The 22,906-nt window shown below is 47.7% G+C and overlaps 7 non-coding genes across 7 annotated transcripts; 3 read left to right on the top strand and 4 right to left on the bottom strand.

The window, feature by feature from the left end:
• The first annotated feature begins 1,239 nt into the window (after positions 1 to 1,239).
• Positions 1,240 to 1,312, top strand: TRNAA-AGC (transfer RNA alanine (anticodon AGC)). The gene has a single exon. It is a non-coding gene; the product is annotated as a tRNA-Ala (tRNA).
• Positions 1,313 to 4,586: 3,274 nt separating this feature from the next.
• On the bottom strand, positions 4,587 to 4,659 carry TRNAV-AAC (transfer RNA valine (anticodon AAC)). Its single transcript has one exon. It is a non-coding gene; the product is annotated as a tRNA-Val (tRNA).
• Positions 4,660 to 9,863: 5,204 nt separating this feature from the next.
• On the bottom strand, positions 9,864 to 9,936 carry TRNAV-AAC (transfer RNA valine (anticodon AAC)). Its single transcript has one exon. It is a non-coding gene; the product is annotated as a tRNA-Val (tRNA).
• Positions 9,937 to 12,107: 2,171 nt separating this feature from the next.
• Positions 12,108 to 12,180, top strand: TRNAV-AAC (transfer RNA valine (anticodon AAC)). Its single transcript has one exon. It is a non-coding gene; the product is annotated as a tRNA-Val (tRNA).
• Positions 12,181 to 18,735: 6,555 nt separating this feature from the next.
• On the bottom strand, positions 18,736 to 18,808 carry TRNAV-AAC (transfer RNA valine (anticodon AAC)). Its single transcript has one exon. It is a non-coding gene; the product is annotated as a tRNA-Val (tRNA).
• Positions 18,809 to 19,893: 1,085 nt separating this feature from the next.
• Positions 19,894 to 19,966, bottom strand: TRNAV-AAC (transfer RNA valine (anticodon AAC)). The gene has a single exon. It is a non-coding gene; the product is annotated as a tRNA-Val (tRNA).
• A 967-nt stretch (positions 19,967 to 20,933) lies between these two features.
• Positions 20,934 to 21,006, top strand: TRNAA-AGC (transfer RNA alanine (anticodon AGC)). Its single transcript has one exon. It is a non-coding gene; the product is annotated as a tRNA-Ala (tRNA).
• The last annotated feature ends 1,900 nt before the right edge of the window (positions 21,007 to 22,906 follow it).

Below are 22,906 nucleotides of genomic sequence, written 5' to 3'. Positions count from 1 at the left end.
TATGCTCAGAGCCTTTGGCACCGATCACCACAAAACCTTCACTAATCGATTTGCCACAGTCGATATCTTATTCTTTCCTTAACATGGTGATCTTGAGTCAAATCAAAAGGTTTAAGGTCAAATATATATTTTGGTGATCCTGCAGTAAATTTGGTGACTGGCTATTTTGGGTGACCTTTGACCGGGCTCGAATTCCACATTCTGGAAACGATAGTACATCGACTATGGCGCATCGAACGGTGACGGCTTCGTGGTGTTCTGTGCCATAGGCATGGAGCATGGGGTTGTCTCAGTCAACTTTGTGGTTTGTGCGGAATTTCGGTACCCTTGACTTAACCCAAGATCACCATATTATGGGAAGAATAGGATATCAACTATCGCACATCAATTCGTGAAGGTTTCATCATCAGTGCCAATGGCTCGGAGCGTGGGCGGTCTGGAAATGCATTTTTCCGTTTTTTATATTTTTGGTAATCTTTCACCGAACTTAAGGTCACCATTGTATGGAAAGAATAGGTCATCAGCCAAATGGCATCGAATGCAGAAGGTTTCATGTCATTCGGTGCATTATGCTCAGAGCATGGGGCTGTCAACCGGTTTGATTGGCCGTGTAGTCTCGTCCCCATGATGAAACAACTGGCGTTCATTCCCGTTGGGAGGGAAATTGTATAATATCATCGCACATGTCCACTTGACCTCTGTCTCCTTTGACCTCTGGCTGAGGTGAATTTTCGGAACTTACCTGCATTCTTTTGGCCTCTTGGCACTTGACCCAGTTCAGTTTTGTCCATGCGCGTTCAACTTTTATCCTGCTTGACTGCCGGACAGTTTACTTTTTGTCAATTGACAATGCCCCTTAACTGTCCATCTCCCGATTGTTGTTCCAGATCACGCCAACTGTCCTTTGGGCAGACGGCTAGCAACATGGTGATGCAATATGCCTACTGATGACTAGCTTGGTACGTAACTTACCCAATAACCACCTCAGCAATTCGACATGCCAAAGGCTGCTTCCTCCCGGGATTGAGCCCGGGGGCCCTCCGTATGTCAGCCGGATGTAAAAACGACTACACCTCAGACACAGCTGGTGCCTCCTTATGAGCCGGCCAGTCGGGAGACAGGAGCCGACCGACCGACCTCGACATACCAGCTCTTTTGTAGCGGGTCCACCTCAAGTGCAGACTGACCGGTCGGTCAGCCACGGCTTCCCAACTATTGACGGTATTTTTTAGATCCACCGGGGCTGTAGCTCAAGTGGTAGAGCGCTCGCTTAGCATGTGAGAGGTACGGGGATCGATACCCCGCAGCTCCAAGTCGTACATTTAGGCTTTCGCACACCGTTGGAGAGGTGCTCCGGGTAAGCGAGCGGGTAACAGGCCCCTTGCCATTTGTCAAGGGGGCAGATAGATCTCCCGCGCAGTCCGTTTTCCACTTTTTTTTTAGAGAAACATTTTTATGACATTTTCCATGGCAAAAACTTAAACGATTTCAGCCTTCCAGCAAATGAACTTGGACGAATTGAAAAAGGGGAGATAACCTGGTATGGAGTGAACTAGAAGTGAAAAAAGCATGTCTTTCAAAAAAGCACCCCTCTGTAGATCACCCGCCGAGTTTGTTGTGCTTACCTTTCTCAACTTATACGCTTCCCTACCCCGACGTCTCTGTTGACATGTTAAACTAAAATGTGCCATTTGGAGCTGCGGGGCATCGATCCCCGTACCTCTCACATGCTAAGCGAGCGCTCTACCACTTGAGCGACAGCCCCAGTGTTTTCGAGATATGACGTCAAAAGTTGGGACGTTATGGCTAACCGAATAATCGGGTTTGACTTGAAGTGGACACGCTCACGTTTTTTGCTACGTTATCCAAGATGGTCTGCATGGCTATTGGTCAGTACAAAAAAAAAACACTTGTGATCGATTAACCTCAGAATAGTGTCACAACCCAACATGTGAATAAAGGTAAACAACTAACACTCACGGGAAAATACGCAAGGCCGCGACAAGCAAGGGCCAAAACACGAGCAAAAGGGATACTCGCTTCAGCAAACACCTCCACTACTGCTACCGTTGCCTCTCGGCAGTTGAAGTAAGAATGGCTCCATGAAGACGGTATGACATTGCACATGGCACGGGATTCGCTGAATTGGTTGGAGGGACATTTCCCTGGAATGTCCATTAGCTTAAGGCTACCGTGCAGTGACTTCGCACTCGCCGATCTTTTGCCACTGGACTTCATGTTGTGGGCTAGCCTTAAGGACAAGGCCCCTTGAAAATCTAGCGAACCTTCAAGAGCCCATGATGCATTTCAACTTGAGATGGACCGCGTCACCATCGACCAGAAGGACAGGACAACCGACCAACTGTAGCAGGTTCAGACGTTATGCTGCCTGTAGCGCCAAGAGACCACCTGGAGCATCTTTAGCAGTCGCAAGTTGACGGATGGGGTATCTCAGACTACCATCAGCAGGAGAAATTTACATCAGTCCAATCCATCCGGAAGAAAGAATTCCCACAAGCCCATAGAAAGGTCCAAACTACCGTTCAGTACTCGCCCGACCTGTCTCCATTGGACTTCATGCGATCACCAGCAATGCACATTAGCTTGAGCTTAAGTACTGGGGTCTAAGCCCCCTTGCTTCGGGAAGTGTATGTTATGACGCTCCTGCATATACAGCTTAGATGCATGATATATATTTGTGAATGTTGGCGCCAGGTTTTCTCTCATACATGTTTCGGTGGGGAGGACAGAATATTATATCTTTGTCTGCTTCTTGTCAAGGATGTATATCCCGTAGACAATCTGACCTAGTTAAAGCCGAACTTATGTGACGAGAGGCATCTGGCATCCAGAGATTAGGGTGCAAACGTGAGAATTCATGTCACGTAATGTTCACGAAATAGAAAATTAATGGTGATATCGGTTCTGCATATACATTGCACGTATATATTGCCCATTGTCGCTGTGCATTGTAACATAATGTTATTGCTGCATGGGATATAGTATTATAAAAATGGTCTCGCATGACATATACAACTTAAAGACAAATATTGAAAACATATAAAGATTGTTTCGTGAAATGTAACTTGTTATTTTGTCAACCACTGCAGCCATGAAAGGCTACAGGCCTTTTTCAATATTTGTGCCTTGCTTGACCTCGCGTTGAGCTAACCCCCAATGGCGGGTCGTGATCCGTCCGTAGTCTGGTGCCGAACGAGTCCGACGCCGACCGACTCCGGCGTACCCGACTTCGCACAAAGTCGAGTAACATAACGGGAAAGTACAAGTATGCACCACATGAATATGAGAACAACAGTTTAAAGCATGCTGAGTTCGTGTCACCGTTTTGCTAAATTTTCGTTATTGAAGGTAGGGCAACACCGTGCGTATCCGAAGAGGGCATATCGTCCGGTTCCCTAGGTGCAGAGAACACGGCGTGCGGCGCGTGTTAACAATTACTCCTGAAATGTGAGACGCGGAAGAGTAGGCATTGGGCACCTAGTAGCTGACCGCATGTAGCAACACGGCGGCCAATGCCAGAGTATCATGATGTTGTGGCGGTGAGGAAGTGGCAACTGCAGTTTGCAACAACACCAATGAGGCGATGATCGTCATCATGACAGGGACAGAATGTGCTAAAGGTAGTCGGCACCTGTTTCGGTCAGAGGTGCCACTGTTGCAGCGTTTTGATCCGCACATTGTGAGTCCACGAGCTTAATGGGGTGTTCCATTGCCTGAGATTTTGAACTGAAATATCCATTTTGAGTAGCATTCGGTGCAGTTCCCAGCCTTACCCTTCTTAAGACCTAAACTCTTCAGTTTCCCACCCACACACTCGTGAAGATGTGCAGACGTTTCTGCGCGGGGTTGGAGGGACGTTTGTTGGTTATGCTCATCAGCTTAAGGCTACCATGCTGCTTCACACTCGCCCGGCCTTTCGAGACTGGAAGGTATTGAATTATATGTCGTTTGAATTTTGACCCAGTATACTTTTTGCAAATGGCTTTTCGTTATTCCATTGCTATCCTAAATGTCTATGCCCCAGCCATGGGGCAAACGGGTGATTGCGTTCTGACCTTGTTTTTCCCTTGTTAACTGATATCATGTGCGGCTTACACGGCAAAAGTGGCGTTTCTACAAGCTAAACGATATTTCCGCCCGAGGTCGAACCTGGGGCCTCCCGCGTGTTATGTGGGGGCCTCCTCGTGTGCGACGTCTCACCGTCTTCATGGAAACATTCTTACTTCAACTTGCCGAGAGGTGGCGGCAGCAGTGCTTGACGTATTTGCTGAAGTAAATGTCGTCATTGCTCGCGTTTTTGGTCATTCTCCTGGTGTTCTTCAAAATTTGTCTGTGAGTCTAAATTGGCTACTGTTATTCACATGCTCGGTTATTGCACTATTCTTAGGTCATCGATTAAACGTGTTATTTCTATGATGATCATTGGTGATGTCTAACTTCCTGCGGTATGTAGCACAAAACGTATTAAAAGAACGAGCAATTTCATCCTAGCCTAACATTTATATTGTCAATTGACTTAATTTTGTCCTTACGCAACAACCGTAGCGTTTCTACAAACTAAACGATGTTTCCGCCCGGGATCGAACCGGGGGCCTTCCGCGTGTTAGGCGGATGTGATAACCACTACACCACGGAAACAGCCGGTTGCTCCTGATGAGCCGGCTGGTCGGGAGACAGGAGCCGACCGACTGACCTCGACTTGACCAGCTCTTCGGGAGCGGGTCCACCTCAAGTGAAGGCTGACCAGCCGGTCAGCCATGGCGTCTCAACTATTGACGTCATGTTGGAGTACTACCGGAGCTGTAGCCGGATTGGTAGAACGCTCGCTTCGCGTGTGATATGTACGAGGGCTGATACTCGCAGCTCCGGAACGTGAGTTTTCGGGTTTATATGACAGGGGTTTTTACGTTAGGAAATATTAAAGCAAGCGTGAAATAAGATGAAACAAACTCCTTATACCTATTCGTATACTTTAAGACAGAAAAGACTGCTCTAGACAACACCATGTCCCTTTTAAGTAAATATCTTCCTCGACAGCATTATCTATTTACGTCATCACACTTAGCACAGCGTGATTGAGACCCAATTGGCACCCATCATATCTGAAAATCATGCTCACGAACGCCAGAGATAAACGATTTGATTATTTTTTTGTTTTTGGATTTGATCGCTGTATTGGGTGTGGAATCACGGTAATTGAATGACGTTATTTTGACGCCAAAAGTATCAAGCTGACCTTGAAATACTCTTCTCCAAAATAGTCCTTCCATTCGCACGGGCGTGTGGATCAGAAACTAAAGCGGTTTGGTTTGAAGAAGGGAGGTCTGTGAAGTACACCAAATGATTTTCGAAATGCCTATTTCGGTTACCTCTCCCGCCCCAGAAACGACAACAGTCCCTTCAATGTGTGATAAGTGATGGCAACTACACCACGGAAACAGCGGGCGCCTCCTGATGAGCCGGCCTGTCGGGAGGCAGTGACTGACCGACTGACCTCGATATGACCAGCTCTCCGGGAGCGTGTCCACATTAAGTCAAACTTGATTATTCGGTTTGTCATAACGCCCCAACTTTTGACGTCATATCTCAAAATCACCGGGGTTGTAGCTCAAGTGGTAGAGTGCTCGCTTAGCATGTGAGGGGTACGGGGATCGATACCCCGCAGCTCCAAATCGTACAGTTTAGCGTTAACATGTGGACAGAGACGTCGGGATGGGGAGGAGGATAAGTTAAGAAGGGGAAGCGCAACAAACACGGCGGATGATCTACGGAGGGATGCTTTTTTGAAATAAATGCTTTTTTGAACTTCTTGTCCACTCTATGCCAGGTGATCTCCACTAGTTCGATTGGTTCGAGTTCATTTGCTGGGAGGCTGAAATCGTTAAAGCTTTTGCATTCCAAAATGTCATAAAATGTTTCTGTCAAAACAATATCGAAAACGGACTACGCGGGAGATATATTTGCTCCCTTGGCAAATGGCAAGGGACCAGTTATCCGCTCAGTACCCCAGGCACCTCTTCAGGGGGATGCAAAGACCCAAAGACACGACTTGGAGCTGCGGGGTATCTATCCCCGTACCTCTCACATGCTAAGCGAGCGCTCTACCACTTGAGCTACAGCCCCGGTATTTCTAAAAAATGCCGTCAATAGCTGGGACGGCATGGCTGACCGATTGGTCAGCCTGCACTTGAGGTGGACCCACAACAAAAGAGCTGGTACGTCTAGGTCAGTCGGTCGGCTCCTGTCTCCCGACTGCCCGGCTCATTAGGAGGCGTCAGCTGTGTCCGAGGTGTGGTAGTTATTACATCCGGCTGACATACGGAGGGCCCCGGCTCAATCCCGGGAGGAAGCAGCCTTTGGCATGTAGAACTGCTGCGGTGGTTTTTGGGCAAGTTCTGTACCAAGCTAGTCAACAGTACGCATATTGTGTCACCATGTTACTAGCCGTCTGTCCAAAGGGCAGTTGGCGTGATCTGGAACAACAATCGGGAGGTGGGACGTTAAGGGGCATGGTCAAGTGACAAAAAAAGTAAACCGCCAGGCAGTCAAGCAGGATAAATGTTAAACGCACGTGGACAAAACTGAAATGAGTCAAGGGCCAAGAGGCCAAGATAACGCAAGCAAATTTCGAAAAGTCATCTGAGCTAGAAGTTAAAGGAGACAAAAGTCAAGTGGACATGTGGGATGATATTATGTAACAATGTCCCTCCCAACTTGAATGAGCGCCCGTTTTCCCATCATGGGGACGGAACTTAACGGCCAATCAAACCGGTTGACAGCCCAATGCTCTGAGTCTATTGCATCGAATGATATGAAACCCTCAGCGTTCGATGCCGCTTGGTCGATAACCTATTCTTTCCAGACAATTGTGACATCTAGTTCGGTGAAAGAGTACCAAATGCATAAAAAATAAAATAAAATATGTTGCCAGACCACCCAACCTCCGAGCCTTTGGCACTGATGACCGTGAAATCTTCACCAATTGATGCGCTATAGCTGACATCCTATTCTTCCCAGAAAATCGTGATCCTGGGTTAAGTCACGGGCACCAAAATTCAGTCAAAATCACCAAAATTGGTTACACACAACCACATGCTCCAAGCCTATGGCACCGAACACCACGAAACCTTCATCATTCGTTGCGCCATAGTCGATATACCATCCTTTCGAGAATAAATATGGAGCTCATATTTTGTCAGTAAAGAGGGATGAAAGTTTCACAAGCCGATATTTTATGCATATTTATTCCGCAGCTACGACATGACTTGAACAGTTCCAAATGTTTACCTTGCTCAGAGAAAAATAATAACGCGAGTAACATAATTATAGTAATAACACATTACGGCAGCAATAAATAACATCCAAACCCCGCCCTGCTTGAGGATCGTGGAGTTTACATACTCCTTTCTGATCTGAACCACCACCGTTTATGATGCGGCTCTAAGCGCAACTTCGAACTTCCGCGCCGACAAACATTTTAGATAACAAACGCAAGGTGCAGCGCGCACTCTGCTGCAACATGACGTCAATAGTTGGGACGTCATGGCTGACCGAATAATCAGGTTTGACTTGAGGTGGACACTCTCCCAAAGGACTGGTCATATCGAGGTCAGTCGGTTGGTTCCTGTCTCCCGACTGGCCGGCTCATCAGGAGCGATCACCTGTTTCCGTGGTGTAGTGGTTATCACATCCGCCTAAGAGGCGGAAAGGGCCGGTTCAATCTCTGGCGGAAACATCGTTTAGTCCGTAGAACCGTTGCGGTTGTGGTGTAGGCTCACATAAAGTTACTGTGCAGAGGACAATGAGGAAAGGATGAAGTAGACCCTTTCAATCACGTTTTTTGCTGCGTTATGCAAGAAGGTCTGCATAGCTATTGGTCAGTTCAGAAATAACACGTGTGTTCGATTAACCTAAGAATAGTGTCACAACCCAACATGTGAATAATTGTAAACAACTAACACTCACGGGAAAATATGCAAGGCCACGACGAGGAAGGGCCAAAACACGAGCAAAAGTGATATTCGCTTCAGCAAACACTTCCACTACTGCTACCGTTGCCTCTCGGCAGTTGAAGTAAGAATGGCTCCATGAAGACTTTATGACATCGCACATGGCACGGGATTCGCTGAATTGGTTGGAGGGACATTTCCCTGGAATGTCCATTAGCTTAAGGCTACCATGCAGTGACTTCGCACTCGCCGATCTTTTGTCACTGGACTTCATGTTGTGTGCTAGCCTTAAGGACAAAGCCCCCTTGAAAATCTAGCGAACCTTCAAGAGCCCATGACGCATTTCAACTTGAGATGGACCACATCACCATCGACCAGAAGGACAGGACAACCGACCAACTGTAGCAGGTTCAGACGTTATGCTGCCTGTAGCGCCAATAGACCACCTGGAGCATCTTTAGCAGTTGCAAGTTGACGGATGGGGTATCTCAGACTACCATCAGCAGGAGAAATTTACATCAGTCCAATCCATCCGGAAGAAAGAACTCCCACAAGCCCATAGGAAGGTCCGAACAACCGTTCAGTACTCGCCCGACCTGTCTCCATTGGACTTCATGCGATCACCAGCAATGCACATTAGCTTGAGCTTAAGTACTGGGGTCTAAGCCCCCTTGCTTCGGGAAGTGTATGTTATGACGCTCCCGCATATACAGCTTAGATGCATGATATATATTTGTGAATGTTGGCGCCAGGTTTTCTCTCATACATGCTTCGGTGAGGATGACGGAATATTATATCTTTGTCTGCTTCTTGTCAAGGTTGTATATCGCGTAGACAATCTGACCTAGTTACAGCCGAACTTATATGACGAGAGGCATCTGGCATCCAGAGATTAGGGTGCAAACGTGGGAATTCATGTCACGTTATGTTCACGAAGTAGGAAATTAATGGTGATATCGGTTCTGCATATACATTGCACGTATATATTGCCCATTGTCGCTGTGCATTGTAACATAATGTTATTGCTGCATGGGATATAGTATTATAAAAATGGTCTCGCATAACATATAAAAATTACCAGCCTAGGTACGCCTAGGATCTTGCCCTTCTCAAGACCTAAACCCTTCAGTTTCCCATCCTCACGCTCGTGAAGATGTGCAGACGTTTCTGTGCGGGGATGGTGGGACGTTTGTCTGTAATGCTCACCAGCTTAAGGCTACCATGTTGCTTCACACTTACCCGGCATTTCGAGACTGGAAGGTATTGAATTATATGTCGTTTGAATTTTGACCCAGTATACTTTTGCAAATGGCTTTTCGTTATTCCATTGCCATCCTCTATGTCTATGCCGCAGCCATGAGGCAAACTGGCGATTGCGTTCTGACCTTATTTTTCCATTGTTAACTGATATCATGTGCGTCTTACACGGCAACAGTGACGTTTCTACAAGCTAAACGATATTTCCGCCCGAGATCGAACGGGGGCCTCCCGCGTGTTAGGTAGGGCCTCCCCGTGTGCGACGTCTTAGCGTCTTCATGGAAACATTCTTACTTCAACTTGCCGAGAGGTGGCGGTAGCAGTGCTTCACGTGTTTGCTGAAGTAAATGTCGTCATTGCTCGCGTTTTTGGCCATTGTCGTGGTGTTCTTGAAAATTTGTCGGTGAGTCTAAGTTGGCTTCTTTTATTCACATGCTCGGTTATCGCACTATTCTTAGGTTATCGATTAAACGTGTTATTTCTGTGATGATCATTAGTGATGTCTAACTTTTTGCGGTATGTAGCACAGAGCGTACTAAAGGAACGGGCGATTTCATCCTAACCTAGCATTTATATTGTCATTTGACTTAATTTTGTCCTTACGCAACAACCGTAGCGTTCCTACAAACTAAACGATGTTTCCGCCCGGGATCGAACCGGGGGCCTTCCGCGTGTTAGGCGGATGTGATAACCACTACACCACGGAAATGGCTGGTGCTTGCTGATGGCCCGGTCGGTCGTGAAACAGGAGCCGACCTACTGACCTCGACATGACCAGCTCTTTTGTAGTGGGTCAACCTAAAGTGAAGGCTGGCCAGTCGGTCAGCCATGGCGTCCAAACTATTGACATCATATTTGAAAACTACGGGGCTGTAGCTCAGGTGGTAGAGCGATCGCTTAGCATGTGGGAGGGGATCGATACCCCGCAGCTCCAGGTAGTGAATTTTGGATCTTAAATGGAATGCATTGTTTCACAATAGAATATATTTAAGTATTCTTATTTCTTAACTTATCCCCCTTATTATTTCTTAACTTATCCCCCTTCCCATCCCAACGTCGACAGAGACGTTGGGATGGGAAGGGGGATAAGTTAAGAAAGGGAAGCACGACAAACTCGGTGGATGATCTACAAAGGGACTCTTTTTTGAAAGGCGTGCTTTTTAACTTCTTGTCCACTCCATGTCGTTATCTCCACTTGTTCAATTGGTTTGAATTCATTTGCTGGAAGGCTGAATTCATTTGCTGGCGCTGCCTCTGGGCGAGTCGAACTTAGGTAAAGTCAGTTCTGAAAAATTAATTGGTTAGAGCGCCTGCCTGTCGATCCTCCCTCGCATGGCGTGGCGGGCTCGAGTCGCTTTTGACGCTCGCTAATTGTTCTGGACAGGTGTGGTCTCTGGCGGAACCATCATATGATTTTCATCATATGATATGATGAAAAATCAGGTTTGACTTGAGTTGGACACGCTCCCGAAGACCTTGTCATGTCGAGGTCAGTCGGTCGGTTCCTGTGTCTCGACTGGTCGGCTCATCAGGAGCGATCTGCTGTTTCCGTGGTGTAGTGGTCATCACATCCGCCTAACAGGTGGAAGGAGCCCGGTTCAGCCTCTGGCGGAACCATCGTCTAGTCCGTAGAAACGTTTCGGTTGTGGTGTAAGGTTCACATAAAGTTACTTTGCAGTAGGCAATTAGGAAAGGATGAAATCGACGCTTCCAATCACGTTTTGTGCCACGTTATGCAAAAAGTCTGCATGAATATTGGTCAGTACTGAAATAACGCGTGCAATCGATTAACCTAAGAATAATGCCATAATCCAACATTTGAATAAAAGTAAACAACTTACACTCACGGGAAAACATGCAAGGCCACGACGAGAAAGGGTCAAAACACGAGCAAAAGTGATATTAGCTTCAGCAGATAATTCCAGTGCTGCTTCCGCCACCTCTCGGCAAGCTGAAGTAAGAATGACTCCATCAAGGCGGTAGGACATCGCACATGGCACGGGCTTCACTTAAATTAATTTAGTATTGCTCTTCATTTAAAGCATTTAAAGCATTCAAAGCATTTAAGGCATTCTCCAAATTTACAGCAAATAGACAGCAACCAATGAATAACTGGCAGAATTTGTTGAGGGGCGCGTCATCCTTTCCGCGGGGTAACCGAAATAGCCATTTCAAAGATAATGCGGTGTATTTCACAGCCCTCGCCTTCTGGAAACCCAGTCATCTCCAATTTCTGGGCTACATCCCTGCGAAAGTAGAAAGACTTTGGAAGGGAGGTTTCAAGGCAACTTTGGTATTTATGACCCTGTAATAACGCCAACCAAATGTTGTCATTCCATAACCAATGCAGCAATCAAAACCAAAAACATAGCGTGATCAAGTCACCCATATCTGGCGTATATGAGCACGAGTTCCAGATATGACGGCCGTCAGTTGGCTCTCAATCAATGCTGTGCTGGTTATGAAGGCGTAAATAAACCATGATGTCGAGGATCATATTTACTAAAAGGAAAAATTGTGTTGTTTAGAGCAGTCTTTTCTACCTTAAAACATACAAATAATTACAAGTGTGCTTGCTTCATCTTGCCTGATGCTTACTTAAATATATTCTATTGTGAAACAATGCATTCCATTTAAGATCCAAAATTCACTACCTGGAGCTGCGGGGTATCGATCCCCTCCCACATGCTAAGCGATCGCTCTACCACCTGAGCTACAGCCCCGTAGTTTTCAAATATGATGTCAATAGTTTGGACGCCATGGCTGACCGACTGGCCAGCCTTCACTTTAGGTTGACCCACTACAAAAGAGCTGGTCATGTCGAGGTCAGTAGGTCGGCTCCTGTTTCACGACCGACCGGGCCATCAGCAAGCACCAGCCATTTCCGTGGTGTAGTGGTTATCACATCCGCCTAACACGCGGAAGGCCCCCGGTTCGATCCCGGGCGGAAACATCGTTTAGTTTGTAGGAACGCTACGGTTGTTGCGTAAGGACAAAATTAAGTCAAATGACAATATAAATGCTAGGTTAGGATGAAATCGCCCGTTCCCTTAGTACGCTCTGTGCTACATACCGCAAAAAGTTAGACATCACTAATGATCATCACAGAAATAACACGTTTAATCGATAACCTAAGAATAGTGCGATAACCGAGCATGTGAATAAAAGAAGCCAACTTAGACTCACCGACAAATTTTCAAGAACACCACGACAATGGCCAAAAACGCGAGCAATGACGACATTTACTTCAGCAAACACGTGAAGCACTGCTACCGCCACCTCTCGGCAAGTTGAAGTAAGAATGTTTCCATGAAGACGCTAAGACGTCGCACACGGGGAGGCCCTACCTAACACGCGGGAGGCCCCCGTTCGATCTCGGGCGGAAATATCGTTTAGCTTGTAGAAACGTCACTGTTGCCGTGTAAGACGCACATGATATCAGTTAACAATGGAAAAATAAGGTCAGAACGCAATCGCCAGTTTGCCTCATGGCTGCGGCATAGACATAGAGGATGGCAATGGAATAACGAAAAGCCATTTGCAAAAGTATGCTGGGTCAAAATTCAAACGACATATAATTCAATACCTTCCAGTCTCGAAATGCCGGGTAAGTGTGAAGCAACATGGTAGCCTTAAGCTGGTGAGCATTACAGACAAACGTCCCACCATCCCCGCACAGAAACGTCTGCACATCTTCACGAGCGTGAGGATGGGAAACTGAAGGGTTTAGGTCTTGAGAAGGGCAAGATCCTAGGCGTACCTAGGTTGGTAATTTTTATATGTTATGCGAGACCATTTTTATAATACTATATCCCATGCAGCAATAACATTATGTTACAATGCACAGCGACAATGGGCAATATATACGTGCAATGTATATGCAGAACCGATATCACCATTAATTTCCTACTTCGTGAACATAACGTGACATGAATTCCCACGTTTGCACCCTAATCTCTGGATGCCAGATGCCTCTCGTCATATAAGTTCGGCTGTAACTAGGTCAGATTGTCTACGCGATATACAACCTTGACAAGAAGCAGACAAAGATATAATATTCCGTCATCCTCACCGAAGCATGTATGAGAGAAAACCTGGCGCCAACATTCACAAATATATATCATGCATCTAAGCTGTATATGCGGGAGCGTCATAACATACACTTCCCGAAGCAAGGGGGCTTAGACCCCAGTACTTAAGCTCAAGCTAATGTGCATTGCTGGTGATCGCATGAAGTCCAATGGAGACAGGTCGGGCGAGTACTGAACGGTTGTTCGGACCTTCCTATGGGCTTGTGGGAGTTCTTTCTTCCGGATGGATTGGACTGATGTAAATTTCTCCTGCTGATGGTAGTCTGAGATACCCCATCCGTCAACTTGCGACTGCTAAAGATGCTCCAGGTGGTCTCTTGGCGCTACAGGCAGCATAACGTCTGAACCTGCTACAGTTGGTCGGTTGTCCTGTCCTTCTGGTCGATGGTGATGCGGTCCATCTCAAGTTGAAATGCATCATGGGCTCTTGAAGGTTCGCTAGATTTTCAAGGGGGCCTTGTCCTTAAGGCTAGCCCACAACATGAAGTCCAGTGGCAAAAGATCGGCGAGTGCGAAGTCACTGCATGGTAGCCTTAAGCTAATGGACATTCCAGGGAAATGTCCCTCCAACCAATTCAGCGAATCCCGTGCCATGTGCGATGTCATACCGTCTTCATGGAGCCATTCTTACTTCAACTGCCGAGAGGCAACGGTAGCAGTAGTGGAAGTGTTTGCTGAAGCGAATATCCCTTTTGCTCGTGTTTTGGCCCTTGCTTGTCGCGGCCTTGCATATTTTCCCGTGAGTGTTAGTTGTTTACCTTTATTCACATGTTGGGTTGTGACACTATTCTGAGGTTAATCGATCACAAGTGTTTTTTGTTTTTTTGTACTGACCAATAGCCATGCAGACCATCTTGGATAACGTAGCAAAAAACGTGAGCGTGTCCACCTCAAGTCAAACCCGATTATTCGGTTAGCCATAACGTCCCAACTTTTGACGTCATCTCGAAAACACTGGGGCTGTCGCTCAAGTGGTAGAGCGCTCGCTTAGCATGTGAGAGGTACGGGGATCGATGCCCCGCAGCTCCAAATGGCACATTTTAGCGTAAACATGTCGACAGAGACGTCGGGGTAGGGAGGCGTATAAGTTGAGAAAGGTAAGCACAACAAACTCGGCGGGTGATCTACAGAGGGGTGCTTTTTTGAAAGACATGCTTTTTTAACTTCTAGTCCACTCCATGCCGGGTTATCTCCCCTTTTCCAAGTTCATTTGCTGGAAGGCTGAAATCGTGAAAAGTTTTTGCCATGGAAAATGTCATAAAAATGTTTCTCTAAAAAAAAAGTGGAAAACGGACTGCGCGGGAGATATATTTGCCCCCTTGACAAATGGCAAGGGGCCTGTTATCCGCTCGCCTACCCGGAGCACCTCTCCAATGGTGTGCGAAAGCCTAAATGTACGACTTGGAGCTGCGGGGTATCGATCCCCGTACCTCTCACATGCTAAGCGAGCGCTCTACCACTTGAGCTACAGCCCCGGTGGATCTAAAAAATACCGTCAATAGTTGGGAAGCCGTGGCTGACCAACCGGTCAGCCTGCACTTGAGGTGGACCCGCTACAAAAGAGCTGGTATGTCGAGGTCGGTCGGTCGGCTCCTGTCTCCCGACTGGCCGGCTCATAAGGAGGCACCAGCTGTGTCTGAGGTGTAGTCGTTTTTACATCCGGCTGACATACGGAGGGCCCCCGGCTCAATCCCGGGAGGAAGCAGCCTTTGGCATGTCGAATTGCTGCGGTGGTTATTGGGTAAGTTACGTACCAAGTTAGTCATCAGTAGGCATATTGTGTCACCATGTTGCTAGCCGTCTGCCCAAAGGACAGTTGGCGTGATCTGGAACAACAATCGGGAGATGGACAGTTAAGGGGCATTGTCAAATGACAAAAAGTAAACTGTCAGGCAGTCACTCAGGATAAAAGTTGAACGCGCATGGACAAAACTGAACTGGGTCAAGTGCCAAGAGGCCAAAAGAATGCAAGTAAGTTCCGAAAATTCACCTCAGCCAGAAGTCAAAGGAGACAGAGGTCAAGTGGACATGTGCGATGATATTATACAATTTCCCTCCCAACGGGAATGAACGCCAGTTGTTTCATCATGGGGACGAGACTATACGGCCAATCAAACCGATTGACAGCCCCATGCTCTGAGCATAATGCACCGAATGACATGAAACCTTCTGCATTCGATGCCACTTGGCTGATGACCTATTCTTTCCATACAATGGTGACCTTAAGTTCGGTGAAAGATTACCAAAAATATAAAAAACGGAAAAATACATTTCCAGACCGCCCACGCTCCGAGCCATTGGCACTGATGATGAAACCTTCACGAATTGATGTGCGATAGTTGATATCCTATTCTTCCCATAATATGGTGATCTTGGGTTAAGTCAAGGGTACCGAAATTCCGCACAAACCACAAAGTTGACTGAGACAACCCCATGCTCCAAGCCTATGGCACCGAACACCACGAAGCCGTCACCGTTCGATGCGCCATAGTCGATATACTATCGTTTCCAGAATGTGGAATTCGAGCCCGGTCAAAGGTCACCCAAAATAGCCAGTCACCAAATTTACTGCAGGATCACCAAAATATATATTTGACCTTAAGCCTTTTGATTTGACTCAAGATCACCATGTTAAGGAAAGAATAAGATATCGACTGTGGCAAATCGATTAGTGAAGGTTTTGTGGTGATCGGTGCCAAAGGCTCTGAGCATATGGGTGTCTCCAGCCAATTTCGGCTGTTTTCCGCTTTTAGTGACCTATGACCTGACTCAAGGTCACCATGTTTATCAAGGCCACCAACGCCACATGTCCCTTGACCTTCCACATTTCAATTGTTGTCCCGAATAGCACCGACCGTTCAGGTGGAAATCAGGTGGTTACATCCGAAACCAATGTGTCTAACGTTGACTCATTTGTGCTGGTGTTGCACTATAAACGTAGGGCTTTTGATGACTTAACGATGTTTCCGCCCGGGATCGAACCGCGGGCCTTCCGCGTGTTAGGCGGATGTGATAACCACTACACCACGGAAACAGCTAATGCGGTGCGATGTGCCTACTCGTCGGGAGACAGAAGACAACCGGCTGACCTCGATATGACCAGCTCTTCGGGAACGTGTCCGCCGCAAGTGAAGGCAGAACGGTCGGTCAGCTGTGGCGTCCCGACTTTGCACATCATCTTTGAGTACCACCGGGACTGCAGCTCAAGTGGAAGAGCGCTCTCTTAGCATATGGGAAATACAGGGATCGAAGACTCGTATTTTTTATTTCTTAAATTGGATCCGAACGGTTTGAATGGATGGGTTTTTAGAATCAGCACTCTCGCTAAGCAGTGCTTGTTGTGTGAGCCCTGACCCCCACCATCTGATCGCGCAATTCCAGGCAACGGCAGAATTTAGTGGCGAAAACTTAACGTGCCGCACAGCTCGCCACGGCCCGTCCTGCCCTCTGACGTCAACTGACATTTAGCCCCACCGTTGCCACCGGCCGCAGGCCAAATCTGCCAAGGGCAAATAGCGAGGGCCTTAAAGGAACTCGAACCCACCCTGCCACGGGTGGGCGGATCGGAAGGCAGGCGCTCTAACCAACTGAGCCACCGGGACAGGCTCGTAGCTCCAAATCGTGAATTTTTCATCCTCCCTCCCCACACTGACAGACGTTCGGGGTGGAGGAAGGGGAATGAGAGATGAAGGGGAAGCACATCAAGCACAAAGGCGTATTCATCCTACCATTCACTGCATACATACTCGGTGTTAGCTTTAAGAACAATTCAGGCGTTGCAGTCAATATTTAAAAGTATCAGAAACATATTTGCCAGTGGCTTCTGCCCTTTCCAGTTTTTGGCCTTTACTTAATACAGGACATTGACTTCTGGCGTTTTACTTTTATTATATCGCACGTCTTGCCTCTTGCATTTTTTCGCCTTTGACAATGTCCCTCAAATTTCCGTCCTTCGATTGCTCTGCTGGATCGCGTCAACTGTTCATGGGGCAGACAGGTGATAACGTTCTGAGCTTATTTTTTGTTGTTAAGTGACCTTGTGCCCGCCTTACACAACAACCGTATCGTCCCTACAACCCAAACGATGTTTCCGCCCGGGATCGAACCGGGGGCCTTCCGCGTGTTAGGCGGATGTGATAAGCACTACACCACGGAAACAGCTGACAGCTCCTGATGAGCCGGCTGGTCGGGAGACAGGAGCCGACCGACTGACTTCGACTTGACCTCTCGTCTCGATCTTGACCTCTCGATCGACCTCCACGCGATCTCGACTTGGCCTCGACGACGAGGAGGTGGAAAGTTAAAGGGCACTGTCAAATGACAAACAAATAAGCTGCCAGGCAGTCAATCAGGATAAAAGTTAAACGCGCATGGACAAAACTGAAATTAGTCAGGTGCCAAGAGGCCAAAAGAATGCAAGTAAGCTCCGAAAAGTCACCTGAGCCAGAAGTCAAAGGAGACAGAAGTCAAGTGGACATGTGCGATGATATTATACAACAATGTCCCTCCCAACGGGAATGAACGCCCGTTGTCCCATCATGAGGACGGGACTATACGGCCGATCGAACCGGTTGACAGCCCCATGCTCTGAGCCTAATGCACCGAATGACATGAAACCTTCAGCATTTGGTGCCACTTGGTCGATAACTCTTCCTTCCCAGACAATGTTGACCTTTAGTTCGGTGAAAGATTACCAAAAATATAGAAAACGAAAAAATATATTTCCAGACCCCCATGCTCCGAGTCTTTGGCACTTATGACCATTACACCTTCACCAGTTGATGCGCCATATTCGATGTCCTATTCTTCTCAGAATATGGTGATCTTGGATTAAGTCAAGGGCACCAAAATTCAGCACAAACCACCAAAGTTGGCTGCAGACAACCCCATGCTCCAAGCCTATGGCACCGAACAGCACGAAACCTCACCATTCGATGCGCCTTAGTCGATATGCTATCGTTGCCAGAATGGGGAATTTGAGTCCGGTCAAAGGTCACCCAAAATAGCCAAAATTTCCAAAATTACTGCAGTGTCAGCCAACCTATACCTATGAATTGTGACCTTTGACCTGACTCAAGATCACCATGTTCTGGAAAGGATAAGATAGTGACTATGGCGACGCGATTGGTGAAGGTTTCGTGGTGAACGGTGCCAAAGACTCTGAGCATATGGTTGTCTCCAGCCAAATTCGGCGATTTTCCGTTTTGAGTGTCCTATGGCCTAACTCAATGTCATCATGTTTGTCAAGGTCACCAAGGCCACATGTCCCTTGACTTTCGAAATTTCAATCGTTGTCCCGAATGGCGCCGGCTGTTAAGGTGGAGATCAGGTGATTTCACCCGAACCCAATGTGTCTAATATTGACTCATTTGTGCTTGTGTTGCACTGTAAACGTAGGGTTTCTGCGGATTAAACTATGTTTCCGCCCGGGATCGAACCGGGGGCCTTCCGCGTGTTAGGCGGATGTGATAACCACTACACCACGGAAACAGCTAATGCGGTATGATGTGCCTACTCGTCGCGAGACAGGACACAACCGGCTGACTTCGATATGACCAGCTCTTCGGAAACGTGTCCGCCGCAAGTGAAGGCTGACCGGTCGGTCAGCCATGGCGTCCCGAATTTGCACATCATCTTTGAGTACCACCGGGACTGCAGCTCAAGTGGAAGAGCGCTCTCTTAGCATATGGGAAATACAGGGATCGAAGACTCGTATTTTTTATTGGTTAAATTTGATCCGAACAGTTTGTATGCATGGGTTTTTAGGATCAGCACTCTCGCTAAGCAGTGCTTGTTGTGTGAGTCTTGACCCCCACCATCTGATCGCGCAATTCCAGGTAACGGCAGAATTTAGTGGCGAAAACTTAACGTGCCGTAATGCTCGCCACGGTCCGTCCTGCCCTCTGACGTCAACAGACATTTAGCCCGACCGTTCCCACCCGCCGCAGGCCATATCTGCCAAGGGCAAATAGCAAGGGCCTTAAAGGAACTCGAACCCACCCTGCCACGGGTGGGCGGATCGGAAGGCAGGCGCTCTAGCCAACTGAGCCACCGGGACGGACTCGTAGCTCCAAATCGTGAAGTTTTCATCCTCCCTCCCCACACTGACAGACGTTCGGGGTGGGGGAAGGGGAATGAGAGATGAAGGGGAAGCACATCAAGCACAAAGGTGTATTCATCCTACCATTCACTGCATACATGCTCGGTGTTAGCTTTAAGAACAATTCAGGCGTCGCAGTCAATATTTAAAAGTATAGGAAGCATATTTGCCAGTGGCTACTGCCCTTTCCAGTTTTTGGCCTTTACGTAATACAGGACATTGACTTCTTGCGATTTGCTTTTATCATATCGCACGTGTTGCCTCTTGAATTTTTTTCAACTTTGACAATGTCCCTCAAATTTCCGTCCTTCGATTGCTCTGCTGGATCGCGTCAACTGTTCATGGGGCAGACGGGTAATAACGTTCTGAGCTTATTTTGTTGTTGTTAACCTCCTCATGCCTTAACCAACCAACCAACCAACCGACCTCATGCCCGCCTTCCACAACAACCGTATCGTCCCTACAACCTAAACGATGTTTCCGCCCGGGATCGAACCGGGGGCCTTCCGCGTGTTAGGCGGATGTGATAACCACTACACCACGGAGACAGCCGATTGCTCCTGATGAGCCGGCTGGTCGGAAGACAGGAGCCGACCGACTGACCTCGACTTGACCAGCTCTTCGGGAGCGGGTGCACCTCAAGTGAAGGCTGACCAGTCGGTCAGCCATGGCGTCCCAACTATTGACGTCATGTTGGAGTACTACCGGAGCTGTAGCCCAAGTGGTAGAACGCTCGCTTGGCGTGTGATGGGTATGAGGGTCGATAGCCCGCAGCTCCAGAAAGTGAGTTTTTGGGTCCATATGACAGGGAATGTTTTACACTAGAAAATATTAAAATAAGCATAGGATGAGATGAAACAAACACTTGTATACCTACTGGTGTACTTTTAGGTAGAAAAGACTGCTATAGACAACACCGTGTCCCTTTTAAGTAAATATGGTCCTCGACATAATTATCTATTTACGTCATCATACCTAGCACAGCGTGATTGAGAACCAATTGGTAGCCATCACATCTGAAAATCATGCTCACGAATGCCAGAGATGAACGACTTGATCCTTTTTCTTGTGTTTGCCATTGGTCGCCGCATTGGCTGTGGAGTCAAGGTGTTTGAAAGACGTCATGTTGACGTCATAAATACCAAGGTGACCTTGAAATACTCTTCCCCAAAATAGTCTTCCCATTTGCACGGGTGTGTGGATCAGAAACTAGATTGGTTAGATTTGCAGAAGGGAGGGCTGTGAACTACACTAAATGATCTTGAAAAGTGGCTATTTCAGCTACCTCTTCCGCCCCAGAAATCACAACAGTCTCTACACTGCGTGTGCTAAGTGATGACAACTACACCACGGAAACAGCGGGCGCCTCCTGATGACCCGACAGGTCGGGAGGCAGGGGCCGACCGACTGACTTTGATATGGCCAGCTCTCCGGGAGTGTGTCCACCTCAAGTCAAACCTGATTATTCAGTTGGCCATGACGTCCCAACTTCTGACGTCATGTGTCAAAACCACCGGGGCTGTAGCTCAAGTGGTAGAGCGCTCGCTTAGCATGTGAGAGGTACGGGGATCGATACCCCGCAGCTCCAAATAGTGCATTTTAGCGTTAACATGTAGGCAAAGACTCGGGTTGGGGAGCGAAATTAGCTAAGAAGGGGAAGCACAACAAACTCGGCGGGTGATCTACAGAGGGATGCTTTTTTGAGACATGCTTTTTGAACTTCTAGTCCACTCCATGCCAGGTTATCTCCACTTTTTCAATTGGTTCGAGTTCATTTGCTGGAAGGCTGAAATTGTTTACGATTTTGCCATGAAAAATGTCATAAAAATGTTTCTCTCAACAAAATACAGGTGAAAAACTGCGTGGGAGATGTATTTGCCCCCCCCCCCCTGGCAAATAGAAAGGGGCCAGTTACCCACTCGCTTACCCAGGCCACCTCTCCAGGGGTGTGCGGAAACCTAAAGATAATAATTGGAGCTGCGGGGTATCGATCCCCGTACCTCTCACATGCTAAGGTGATTGAGAACCAATTGGCAGCCATCATATCTGAAAACCATGCTCACGTATGCCAGAGATGAACGACTTGATCCTTTTTCTTGTATTTGCCATTGATCGCCGCATTGGCTGTGGAATCACGGTGCTTGAATGACGTCATGTTGACGTCATAAATACCAGGGTGGCCTTGAAATACTCTTCCCAAAATAGTCTTCCCATTTGCACGGGTGTGTGGATCAGAAACTAGATCGGTTAGATTTGCAGAAGGCAGGACTGTGAACTACACCAAATTATCTTCAAAAGTGGCTATTTCAGCTACCTCCCCCGCCCCGGAAATGACAACAGTCCCTACACCGCGTGTGGTAAGTGATGACAACTACACCACGGAAACAGCGGGCGCCTCCTGATGAGCCGGCCGGTCGGGAGGCAGGGGCCGACCGACTGACCCTGATATGGCCAGCTATCCGGGAGCGTGTCCACCTCAAGTCAAACCTGATTATTCAGTTAGCCATCACGTCCCAACTTTTGACGTCATATGTCAAAACCACCGTGGCTGTAGCCCAACTGGTAGAGCGCTCGCTTAGCATGTGAGAGGTACGGGAATCGATACCCCGCAGCTTCAAATAGTGCATTTTAGCGTTAACATGTGGGCAGAGACTCGGGGTGGGGAGGGAAATTAGCTAAGAAGGGGAAGCACAACAAACTCGGCGGGTGATCTACAGAGGGATGCTTTTTTGAAAGACATGCTTTTTTAACTTCTAGTCCACTCCATGCCAGGTTATCTCCACATTTTCAATTGGTACGAGTTCATTTGCTGGAAGCTGAAATTGTTTAAGTTTTTGCCATGAAAAATGTCATAAAAGTGTTTCTCACAACAAAAAAGTGCAAAACAGACTGCGCGGGAGATGTATTTGCCCCCCCCCCCTGGCAAATAGAAAGGGGCCAGTTACCCACTCGCTTACCCAGTCCACCTCTCTAGGGGTGTGCGGAAACCTAAAGATACTACTTGGAGCTGCGGGGTATCGATCCCCGTACCTATCACATGCTAAGCGAGCGCTCTACCACTTGAGCTACAGCCCCGGTGGCTCTCACAAATGCCGTCAATAGCTGGGACGCCATGGCTGACCGACTGGCCAGCCTGCACTTGAGGCCGACCCACTACACAAGAGCTGGTATGTCGAGGTCAGTCGGTCGGCTCCTGTCTCCCGACTGGCCGGCTCATTAGGAGGCATCAGCTGTGTCCGAGTTGTAGTGGTTTTTACATCCGGCTGACATACGGAGGGCCCCGGCTCAATCCTGGGAGGAAGCAGCCTTTGGCATGTAGAACTTCTGCGGTGGTTATTGGGCAATTTCGGTACCAAGCTAGTCAACAGCAGGCATATTGTGTCACCATGTTCCTAGCCGTCTGCGCAATGGGCAGTTGGCGTGATATGGAACAACAATCAGGAGGTGGAAAGTTAAAAGGCACTGTCAAATGACAAACAAGTAATCTG

The sequence above is a fragment of the Pollicipes pollicipes genome, unplaced genomic scaffold, assembly GCF_011947565.3.
Source record: "Pollicipes pollicipes isolate AB1234 unplaced genomic scaffold, Ppol_2.1 Scaffold_3087;HRSCAF=3621_pilon_pilon_pilon, whole genome shotgun sequence".
Classification (NCBI taxonomy): Eukaryota; Metazoa; Arthropoda; class Thecostraca; order Pollicipedomorpha; family Pollicipedidae; genus Pollicipes; species Pollicipes pollicipes.
Note: the sequence above shows the minus strand (reverse complement) of the source record. Positions and strands in the feature narration are given on the sequence as shown.